Source organism: Lepidochelys olivacea, assembly GCF_965140295.1.
Source record: "Lepidochelys olivacea isolate rLepOli2 genome assembly, chromosome: 1".
NCBI classification, from domain to species: Eukaryota; Metazoa; Chordata; order Testudines; family Cheloniidae; genus Lepidochelys; species Lepidochelys olivacea.
Genome location: NC_140411.1, coordinates 201,750,226 through 201,762,325, shown reverse-complemented (window position 1 = coordinate 201,762,325; position 12,100 = coordinate 201,750,226). Strand labels below are relative to the sequence as shown.

At 42.2% G+C, this 12,100-nt stretch overlaps 1 protein-coding gene across 2 annotated transcripts in view; it reads left to right on the top strand.

The window, feature by feature from the left end:
- NME7 (NME/NM23 family member 7) overlaps positions 1-12,100 on the top strand; it is a 178,575-nt gene that overhangs the window by 165,478 nt on the left and 997 nt on the right. The window lies entirely within an intron of this gene.

Below are 12,100 nucleotides of genomic sequence, written 5' to 3'. Positions count from 1 at the left end.
CTGTGGTGTATAGAGCTGTGTGACTGTAAGGCTGTTTTCTGTCCACTAATACACCTTTAGGGACACACTGAAATATTACTAGTCACTTGTCCAAATAGCATCCTTCCCAGAACTCCCCTAGGCAAATTTTTAAGTATACCTGTGCTGTGTAGGGCCTCACTCTTCTCTTATCAGTTTAACTCCATTGACTTCATTGGAACTACTCCTAATGTACATTGGTGTGATTAAATTAGGTCAATAAGTTTTTGTGTATATATATATAAATAATAATAATAATAATAAATATAAATATATATATAAATACATAAATTTAATCACACAAAACACTGTTCAACATGGAGTGAAGGCTGCTGATATCCATTCCTAGCTAGCACAATCACTACAAATGCAGGAAATCCTGAACTAAGGTTCTTTCACAAACTTTAGAAATCACTTCCCCTGTCATGCGTAATATTTCCCAAATACACACCCCAGGTAGGACCAGGATCCCGCTCTGCTAGGCACTGCACAAACACAGAACACAATGAGGGTGTCTGACCTAAAGAGAATACAGTCTAGGCAATACAAAGGAAACTTGAATGAAATCCTGACCTCGCTGAAATCATTAGGAATTTTACTACTGACATCAGTGGGACAGGAGTTCACTTCTTAACTCTGGCTAGGTATTTACATGTACTGAGTGAGTGTCCAATAGATGCACTTCTATAAATTAAATATAAAACAAGAAGTTATTTCCCCACATATGTGTGTGGGTGTTTGATTTTAAGCAGAGCTTGTTGAGTGGTTAGCGCAGGAGACTGCCATTGACTTGTGGGACTTTGGGCAAGTCTCACCATCTTGCTGTGCCGCAGTTTCTCCATCTACTAATGTAAATAGTGGTGATAGCACTGACCCATTTCACGGGGGAGTAGAAGTTCTGTGGCTTAATTAGATTGTAAAGCACTTTGAGTGCCACAGATGTGTAAAATAATCATATAGTGAGAGATCTCTTGGGCTGCAGTCAGTTGAATAGCACAGACACTCAAAATCTCAGAATAACCCACTTGAAAGAGGAGGTTACTTGCGATGAATAAAATGTTACCAACCGTTTTCTTGTGTGTGAAATAATCCTTCTTGCGCCACGAACTGTAGCATATATGGTCCCCTAGCAGGGCCTTTTGGATAGGTGTTACTTTGCATCTATGCCATGCTGTTTAGGGATAGCTTGTTAGCTGTACAGCTCTCAGTGACTTTATTTTCCTCTTGATGTATCATTTTAACTTCTAATGGGAGTGATCTCACCTTATTGCCCTTTACTAACTTCTTCCTTCTCAGGTACTTTAATATAGATGTTTACCTGCTACCGCGAACAGTATGCAAATCCCTAAATCACTGATGTGGTGATTTCACTCTGAACAGACTTTCCCATTCTCCGTGTTCCAGTTACGCTCTCATTTGCTCTGGCGGTGTACACTTGTGAGTTGTTGGCAGCCCAGTCAGTTACAGTGTAGAAACCTCCCAGGCTGTGTCTCCTTCTTTCTCACGTGTGTCTCACCTGCAGGGAGCTCTGGGACTTGATTTTTGGAAGTGCTGAGCACCCAGAACTACATTTGGAGTCAATGTGAATGCCCCACCCCTCTGAAAATGAGGCCCTCTGCTTTTTACTGATAGCCATTTTACAGCTATTCAAATAAGGTCCTTAAAACTATTTTTGCCTGCAGCCTTGTGCTATGATTCTTTTAGTGCTTTCTCAGGCTAAACAGGGACATACTGAGTCAGTATGTGGATGAGTCCTCTAAAATATGCCTAGATGTTGCAAGAAGTGGTGGTTTGAGTTGATACTGAATCAATATCCCAGCGTGATGTTGGGAACTGGATGCTGTGGTCTTTAAAATGAGTTGTGAATTTAAGAGTTGCCAGATCAAAGGCCTGTCTAGTCCAATGTCCTGTCTCTAACAGTGGCCAATACCAGGTGCTTCAGAGAGAGAAGCAGAACCCAGACTGGACAATTATGAAATAACATGCTTACGGGAGTAGTTTCTTCTAGGGCTGTCAAACAATTTAAAAAAAAATTGTGATTAATGCCAGCTTTAATCGCACTGTTAAACAATAATAGAATACCAATTTACATTTACTATAAATATTTTTGGCTGTTTTTCTACATTTTCAAATATATTGATTTCAGTTACAACACAGAATGCAAAGTGTACAGTGCTCACTTTATATTGTTTTTATTACAAATATTTACTCTGGAAAAAGATAAACAAAAGAAATAGTATTTTTCAATTCAACTCATACAAGTACTGTATGTAATATAAAAGTGCAACTTACAAATGTAGAATTTTTTTCATAACTGCACTCAAAAACAAAACAATGTGAAACTTTAGAGCCTACAAGCATGAAGAAGCATACGAATGTTTAGCATATCTGGCACACAAATACCTTGCAATGCTGGCTACAAAAGTGCCATGCAAACACCCATTCTCACTTTCAGGTGACATTGTAAATAAGAAGTGAGCAACACTATCTCCCGTAAATGTAAACAAACTTGTTTGCCTTAGCAATTGGCTGAACAAGAAGTAGGAGTGAGTGGACTCAGGCTCTAAAGTTTTACATTGTTTGTTTGTTTTTATTGCAGTTATGGGAAAAAATTCTACATTTGTAAATGTCTGAACTCCTCTTGAATTCAATAACTTGTGTCAGTGAATTCCACTGGTTAGCTATGTACTGTTATATCAATTTTAAATTTACTTTTTAATTTCATTGATTGTATCTCCTTCTTGTTGTACTATTAGAGAGTAAATTAGCAGCCCCAATTTACCTTTACTGTAGCCGTCATTTTTTTCATGTATCACTATCATGTCCCTTCTTATGTCTTTCCCATCTAAGATGTCGACCTAATCTTTTTAATCTGTCCTAGTGTTAAAATTATTAAGACATGGGAAAACTACCATTGTCCTTCTTTAAACCTTTTTTTTTTTACTTTAGCTATAACTTTTTGAGATGGGCTACTCATAGCTGAACACGCATTTGAGATGAGCGTGTGCCACCAGCATTACAATATTTTTAATGTTATTCTCTATTGCTTAAAGTGGAGTACCCTCTTGTTTGTTTTTTTCATCATGATCATGCACTGAAAAGAGCTGTTCATTGAGCTCTCTGCCACGAAGCCCAGGTCTTTTATGTCAGTGGTCAAAGTTGGTTTAGAACCTGCCAGTATGTGTGAATAGTTCAAATTGGCCCTTCCTGATCGGTTTTGTTCCTTACAAATTCCTTGGCACTTTGGTAAGAAGGAAAGGGGTGTAACCTTGGTGTCCTGACCAAAGTCCAACAGGGAACCAAATTCTCTCTGCAGTTTCATCTGGAAGAGCTATTCCTCACTTCTTTGTTGGTTGAGTGGTATTGCTGTGAACTGTTAAACAGCTGCTGGGTCTCACCCCAGAGGTGACTGCATGTGAGTGGTGGGTAAAATGTCTCCCTTGTTTGTACCTCAGTGTGTTTATAAAACCCTTTGGGATGGGAGGTGTTGTAAAAATGCAATATTTTTTTTTGAGTGTTTTAATCCATGCTGCTGTGTTAATACTGCAGTGACTCAACAGCATCTAAAACAGAACTCAGACTTAGCCGTCAAAAAGTGCAGTCAGGTCTCAGCAAGGTTTATACTGATGTAGAGAGCAGCTTTAATGGCCAAAATGGTATTTGAGTTCCCATTAGTGATTTAAAATTAAGATATTCCTAAAGAGTTATAAAACCTCAGTGCCATGGGTCAGTAAAAGTCACATGGATCACATTATCACCTGGACCTTGTTCCTGGAGCCCTGTCACTGGTTCAGTGGGGGTACAGTGTCAAAATGGTTTCAGAGAGATAGCATTGATGAATTGCATGCATTTCTCTCAGCCAGTTGGAGGAGGACTGGCTGGCTCTGAATTAATAATAGACTATGGAGCCTTCCATCTCTTGGCTGATGATTCTAATTCAGCACAGGTTAGAAATGACTGAAAATTACTATTACCCTTTTGGTGACACTTGTGAAATGAGTTAGGGGTCTTAGACTAGTTTCCATTGGGAAAGAGTCTACATTGCTAAAATCATCACTACCAAAACTGACACTAACTGGTCCCCTGCGCTTAGCAGTTTCAGATTGAGAGGCCAAGGATGAATGGACCATGAATAACAAAAAGTACCCTTTCAACTCGAGGGCAGGGTTGAGGCATTCTGCCAAGCCAGTGGCAGATTAACACATGGGCCCATGGGGTCCTGGCCAATTTGGGGGCCCCTGCAAGAGCGCTGGAAGCTGTGTAGAAGTGGGGGACCTTCTGGCGCCAGAACTGTGGCCCTGCCCTCTGGCCAGGCAAGAAGCCGGAGCTGGGCTGTGGTAAGAGCCACCCAGGGAGCCTGGGCCGCTGTGGGGAGCCCTGGACCTTCTACCTGCCCTGGGCAAGGGCTACGCTGCAGGGGGGCGGGATTGATCACCTTACCAGCTCCCCCACTGTGAAGCGCAGTCCCTGCCACCACCACCGCTCCATATCTCCATATCTTTCAAACTCAGTGCCCCAGGGCCTGCGAGACATGGGGGGGCCAAATGTTCTTTGTGCCCAATGCCCCAATAAGTCATCATCCGCCTCTGTGCCAAGGTATACTGCTACTGCCCATTTTGTACTTATTCCATGGTTAAACAGAGAACATTGGTCTCTAAGGCTGTCTAGCTAGCTGGCACCTTGTATTAGCATTAAACTCCTCTTTATTTTTTAAGGGGAGTTTCCATTTCTTGGGAATACCCTCACTTGTGAATTTCTCTACTTTTTCACTTTGAAATCCTCTGCTGTGCCCTACACCTAAGAGACCTTTCTATTTCCCTGGGATGCTTAGTTAGTTGGTTTGCTTTCCTTTTTAATTTTCTGTCTAACCTCTCCTTGTTTTTAGGATGCACATTGTTGAAAAGAGAAGGGTTTGCATGAGTGATACAATCAGGACGTTGTTGGATTTCATTATTGCCTGCACAACTGTGGAAACTCCTGAAACTGCTAGACCAGGGGTGAACAAACATTTTGGCCTGAGGGCCACATCGGGGTTGCGAAACTGTATGGAGGGCTGGGTAGCACAGGCTGTGCCTCCCCAAACAGCCTGGGCCCTACCCCCTATCCGCCCCCTTCCCGCCCCCTGACTGCCCCCCTCAGAACCTCCGATCCATCCAAACCCCCTGCTCCTTGTCCCCTGACTGCCCCCCCCGGGACCCCTTGCCCCTAACTGCCACCCCAGGACCCCATGCCCTATCCAACCTGCCCTGTTCCCTATTGCCTGACTGCCCTGACCCCTATCCACACCCCTGCCCCCGACTGGCCCCCGGGACTTCCACGCATATCCAACCACTCCCTGTCCCCCTGACTGTCCCCCGGGATCCCCTGCCCCTTATCCAACCCCCGCTTGCTGCTCAGAGCACCAGGACCAGCAGCTGTGCTGACCGGCAGGAGCTCGCAGCCCTGCCACCCACAGCACTGGCAGAACGGCTTGGTGAGGCTGTGGGGGTGGGAGGACAGCAGAGGAGGGGCCAGGGGCTAGCCTCCCTGGCTGGGAGCTCAATGGCCAGGCAGGACGGTCCCGCGGCCCACAGGCTGTGGTTTACCCACCTCTGTGCTAGAGGGTAGAAAGTTTGGAAGCGGCTATTTTATTCTGCACTTTAAGAGATGGAATTATCATCTTCGCTAGTCCTAGTATTGCAGTGTCCATTGTGGAATGCAGCAGTTTTAGAGCTCTCCCTGTGAGGTCCTTGGTCTTGTTGGAGTCAGAGGGTTGCAGTTTTTTTCCATGAGCAGGAAGCAGAGTGGGCTTATCGTCATGTTATAACCCAGTTTTCCTTGGAGGTTGTTTGGCTGCTGAGATTAGTAATGGGATACAGAGCCTTTCACCTTCTCCTTCAAATCCATCCCAAGGGAGGAGTGAGTGTAACTGAAATGTACCACCATTTAAAGGCCATTGGGTGGCCTATGCAAAATGAGTTTGGCTGGTTGGTCTCACTGTTGTCTTTGGAGGACAAATGTCCACAGACAAAAATCGTTACTGTCTTTGGCACTAATTGGCCCCCTTGTTGATAGCAAAGGGGCCAAAGTTTTGAATAGACTATAGAGACTGTATTTCCCTTTCCGGGTCAAGATTGAGGCACATTCGTGTTGTGCAGGGGAAGCTTTTTCTCCTGCTGTTCGTGCTGTCTCAGGGTTCTGAGTAAAGAGTGACTGCAGCTAAGTGATCTAGTGATCTGTCTGCCTCCATCTTTGGATGCCCCATTAGAGGTATCTTAAAGGGGCCTGTTTCTCCGGTGGCATGGGTCAGCGCTTTCTGAAAATTGGGTCACTCCAAAGGGCCTAGAAAAGAGGCACCCAAAATCACTAGTTATTTTTGACAACCTTGGCCTCACTCTACAGCTAGCAATGCACCATCTTTCACAAGCGCTAATTCATTAAACAGATTATGGTAATTGGGGAAATAGATGGGCACTGTTTGCTACTGATTACCCAGAGCCATATTTATCATTGTAGCATCTTGCCCAGCAATGCACAGCTCCTGAGAGTAAGTCTTTAGAAAGGCAGATCCTTCCTCTGTACTATATACATGTAAATTGTTAACAGATTTTACAGTGAGTCTATGGCAGCTAATCCACATAATTGTATTTGGAAAGAACATAATGGCACATAGTTTGTAGGTTATACAGTACCTATTGTGCTTGTTATGCCTTTGAAGTTTGTCAGAACGTTCTGTATGGGTTTTAGACAATGCAATAAAAGCTATTTTAAAAGATAGAGAGATTCTCCAAACCAGGAGTGAGTCATTAGTGTGAGAGAGTTCCCTTCCAGAGAGGCCATGCAAGTGGAGACCCAGGCTGCAATAAACAGGGCACCTGTAGTTAACACTCTTTATTAGTACTAGTCATGTAGATTTTAAGTGTGACATTCATCTAGACACATCAAAGCATTTTACAATCATTAATGAAGTATTATTCACATTTAATGAATTGGGAAACAGGACCAGAGAGATGATGTGATTTTGCCCAAGGCATCACAGCAAGTCAGTGGCAGAGCTATACCTTTCGAAATCCCCAAGTTACCTATATTCCGCCCACATTTGGTGTCTTCTTCCCTTTATTGTTGAAAATTAGTTAAATTAGAAATGCATAATCATGTGACCAAGGTAAAACAGAGTTATTTACACTGAAGGAATAGATCCCATGCATTTTAATTTTCCTGCTTTTTGTCCCCCTCATTTTGGTTCTCTGACACACGTTGTGTTCCACATTTACACTTTCGCAAGTTGAGAGGATTGGGTAGAGATGGGAAAAGAACCCCGACATTCTAAGGCTTAAACTAACTCTGTTCTGATCAGGGGTCTACAACACCTTAATGACGTTATGTATATTCATAAGATTGCTTGTTCTCAAATTCAACTATTATGAGTTTGCCTTTAAGTGTCTCTCTCTGTATTTCTTAGGTGTTTTTAATGTGCTTGTCACTCTGGAATCCAGGAGCCTATCTCACCAAGAGCAGAGAGAGAAATCATTTTATTGTAAAAAATTACACTTGAGTCAATCTGGCAGCATGAACAGAGTGTTTAGATAGACAGCTGATAATATACCATGTAAGCAATACGGAAGTAGCAGCTCTACTGAGTGCAATGGAAGCTTTTACAAAGTCACTACTGTACAAACAAACCACCCTGAAATTTGAAGTTGATGGCAGATAGGCCGCTCCATAAGTCAAGCTGAAATCAAAATTCTTTAGACAAGTTACACAATGCTGATAAAATTTTACAAAGACACAGACCTGGGCTATTTGTGAAAAGTAGGTCTAGTACATTAAAACCCTAGTCCTGAACCAGCTACTGGGCACTGTACAAACATATGACAGTAAGATGGCCCCTGCCCCTGAAGAACTGACAATTAGAGATGGTCAGCAAAACAGTTTCCCATTGAAATATGCAGCTTTGTCAACATCAAAACATTTAATGGAAAAGTACCGATTTTTTTGATCATTTTAAAATGGAAAAAAGTGTAAACTTTTTTGACAGCATGGAAATGTTTTTACTTATACACATAATATCAAATATACGGTTATAATATTAGTGTTAATTTAACGTTATCAATTTAATATAAAAGTTAAAATGAAATAAGTCCAAACAAAATGACCACCTTTTGAAATGTTCTGACGCTATTGAATTGAAATGTTTCAGTGGTCCCAAATCGAAACATTTTGGAATTTTAATTTTGTGGGACATTTCAAAATGTTGGCTGTTTGTTCTCAACTGGGACCTTGTTTTTAAATGTCGGAATTTCCTATGGAACAGAAATTCCAAACAGCTCTGTTACAGTCTAAGTATCCAGTATCCTGTCAGGCTTCATAGTCATTTTTTGTGTTTTTATCCCATCTCCATCGGTCATTCTTGTTCACCTCTGACTCCAGCTATGTCTATGCTATGAGCTGGGGGGTGATTTCCGTATGTGGACACAGACTCGCATTAGGGCAATGGCTACCAGTGTTCGGTGGGGTTGTATTTTGTACGGCTCAGCCATGCTTTCATTGCCACTACCGCTGCAGCTGTTCTCACTAGCTCCACGAGAGTTAGCACAAGTATGTGTACGTGAGCCGGGGGAATCACACCCCTAGCTCGTAGTGTAGACATAGGAAGAAACGTGCCCAAGGCTATGTGATGCTATCGCCATCCTTTGTTTTTCTCAGGACTTTTTAATGGAAAGTCTCTATCAAGTATGATAGATTGGAGGACTTGTATTTCTGACAGTGGAGCAGAAAATGTCTATCTGTCTCCTTTGCAACACTGATTCACAAGTCACACAGCTAGGATCTTCCAGTTTCTTCCTTTAATTTTTGGTCACTGATTCTGTTTTACACATCTGTATTCTTATGTATCTACTGCTATGAAGGTTCTGTGTATGATTCTCCAAAAGTCCAGCTGGTTTTTGGTCTCTTTTTCCCCCCCCCAACGATGCATGTATGCATGCAGCGTAGATTTTGGTGCAGTGTTTTTTGAGTACTATTTGGTTCTCAGGGCTAGTGTAGATGTAGTATTTGTAGGATTTCAAGAGTGGGTTTTTCTCCCAACTCCTATACTTAGTGTAGTTCAACTGAATCTGAAGAGCAAAATTTGGGAACCAATTTACAATATTATTTTAATATTAATTATATTGGATTGCATTTGTACATTGGATGGCTTTTTTGGTATAGAATTTAGTGACTGAAATCCTCTGAATTTACTATGGGGCCCAGATATCAAATAAAAATATAATTTATTGCTCATTTGGGGGGGAGAGGGGGAGGGGGGAAGGAATTTTGTTTTGTTTTTCCTGAAGTTTACACGTAGAACCTATGGGTGAAATCTTGACCCCACTGAAGTCAATGGCAAAACTTCCATTGAGTTCAGTGAAGCCAGCCTTTCACCCTGTGGCTTGTAGCATGTGCTTAATAAATGTACATACCTTTGGCGAGAGTCTGATCAGATGATTTTCACAGAGCAGACATTTTATCTCCATTGTTCAGTGGGAGACCTAATTGGGTATTGGTGTATACATATAGCTGGACAAGGTAGGGACTGCCTCTGTTGTACAGGACCAACACAATGGAGCGTGAGTCAGGACTGGAGACTGTGTGTCACTACAACTACCTATTAATATTAACATTTGATTATATTGAAAAGGGAGGGCTGGGGTTTTGATGGTCTCTCATGCTTTCTTGTTGGGAGTATTTTTTCTGGGGCATGGTACATTGGTAAATGCCTTCCCACCAATTTCCTCTAGCATACTTTGATTCTCTTTTAAAAGGATAGCATAAACTGAAAAAACCAAACTCAGTGCCCTGTTAGAAGCATTATCCCTCTATTAATCAAAGAGGACTGTTTGGCTGTTACAGAGAGCAGTTCAGGGCAGCAGTATGGTTGGTGGGCAGTCCCTAAATTAAAACTGGTTTCTTAGGGGGTCTTGTTTGTAGAGACTCATGTTCCACTGTGTCACTGACTGACCTCAGAAGTGGGTTGAATGCAGCAAGGGGCACAGGTCACTTGCGGGTTTAAACTAGTGTAAATGGTGGATTCTCTGTAACTCAAGTGTCTTTCAACCATGATTTGAGGACTTCGGTAACTCAGCCAGAAGTTTGGGGTCTATTAAAGGAGTAGGGAGTGAGGTTCTGGCTTGCAATGTGCAGGAGGTCAGACTGGATGATCATATTGGTCCCTTCTGACCTTAAAGTCTGAGTCTAAGTGACAGCATAAAAAAATGGACTGTTCTACTTAACCATGCTGCTTTTGCCTTTCTTCTAATCCTCTTGCCCTAGGGGTGAAATCCCGGCCTCATTGAAGTCAGTGGAAAAATTCATTAACTTCCCTGGGGCTAGGACTTTACCCAGTGACTCTCTGAGCAGTGATTGTCTTGCTGTTGTACTGAGGATATGGCGATACTACTCATTTCAAGCACCAGGCCGTACCATGCAAAATGAGGGCCTGGCCCTAGTTGCAAGTTTCTGCTTTCCAGACTTCTCCTTGGGATGACTCTTTGGATGCAGAAAGAGCTTCCTGGTGGGATAGTTTTAGATGATGTTGATGTGCCCTTTCTTAAATGCTTTTTGGGCAGTTTCTATCTACTCAGTGGTGATTTTTCAAAGGAACTGTATTTTGCTATGCCACACGTGATGAAAGATACTTTCCCAGTCATGAAAGTCTAATCCAAGCCATTGGATTCTGCCAGTTGCAAATACTTTATATTGGGGGAGGGGCGTGTTTGTGGTGGTGAGTTGGAAAAACAGTGCAGTCCAGCTTTGAGAGGCTCCACCTTTGGTTTTACAGGAGAATCAAGGTAAGTAGTGTGACACAGGCAATCAAACTGGGAGTTAGACCTGGATTCTGTTCCTACTTCTGGGTGTCTTCCTTTCCTAACTGTGAGATGGGGACAGGAGTACCACCTTCAGCTTTCTACAGGTAACCCACTCTGAAAATGCTGATTGATTAGAGAGGCTTGCTTCTGCTAACACTTTCCACATCTTTTTTTTTTCCTTCTTCTCAGATGGGAACATGCCCTTTTAATCACTGCAATTTTCTTTAGTGCCTTTAAAGTCTTTAGACTATCATAATTGAATCAAGTCTGATGTCTGTGTTAGGGAATGCATAGAAAAGCAGGAGAAATTGTGTAGAAACTCTGTGGTGTGTGTGAAGCTACAGTGCTGTTCTATTAACACTTAATGTACCTTTTTAAAGTCTGTCATGAATTGCAAAACGGCAGATAATCCTAATTAGGTTTGTGGTAGGAGCTCTGTTTTTACCACAGTAAGGTTCTTCAAGCAGGGCCTCAGGTGTGCCTAAAGTGAGTGAAAGGCATGCTTTCATTTTTTCAGGCTAGTGGTGTTCACAAAAACTTCTCTAGCTGTAGTGTTGAAAGACTGGCTCTTGCTCTTAAGGCTGCATTTCTTCAAACTGCTGGAGATGGAAATTCTCTCATTGAAAATTAATGTCTATGCCAACCTCTTCCCCCCAAAAATCACTGGAGCTACCATGCATGACTGACATACCTAGAGCTCCCTACAAACCCTTTACAAGTGAATGACCCTTAACAGTTAGAACCATATTTGTGAACAACTCAGTTACTGAGCCTTTGAGGTACATTCTCATTAAATGGAGGTTTCTGGTGATTATGATTTTGTATAAACTACCCTACTGTTTGTGAATCAGTTTGTCTGGCCTCAAGCTGCCAGTGATGTCCAATTTTTAAGATTTCAGCCACATTTTTAGAAGGGTGTTAAACTGCCAACTCAGCCTTAAAGGTGCATTAGGTGCTAAGGAAGTTTGAGGCATCAGCAGATTAACAGAAGTTGGAGTACAGGTTTGTTGGTCAGTAAGCACTACATTTACATTTCAGCTACTCCTGTTAGATTAGTGCACAACCCCTGCTGCTCTGTTAATATGGTCTAAAACAGTTCATGTACCCACAGCATACAATATGTAGGAGCCCTTACCTTTCCTAAGCGCAAAGGTTTTGGACCTGTTTGAGAGAGGAACCTGCAGGCCTATGTTTTGAAATGTAACTTAAAAATGGCACTGAGATCCTAGAAGTAAAATAAATAGGCTTGGATTGTC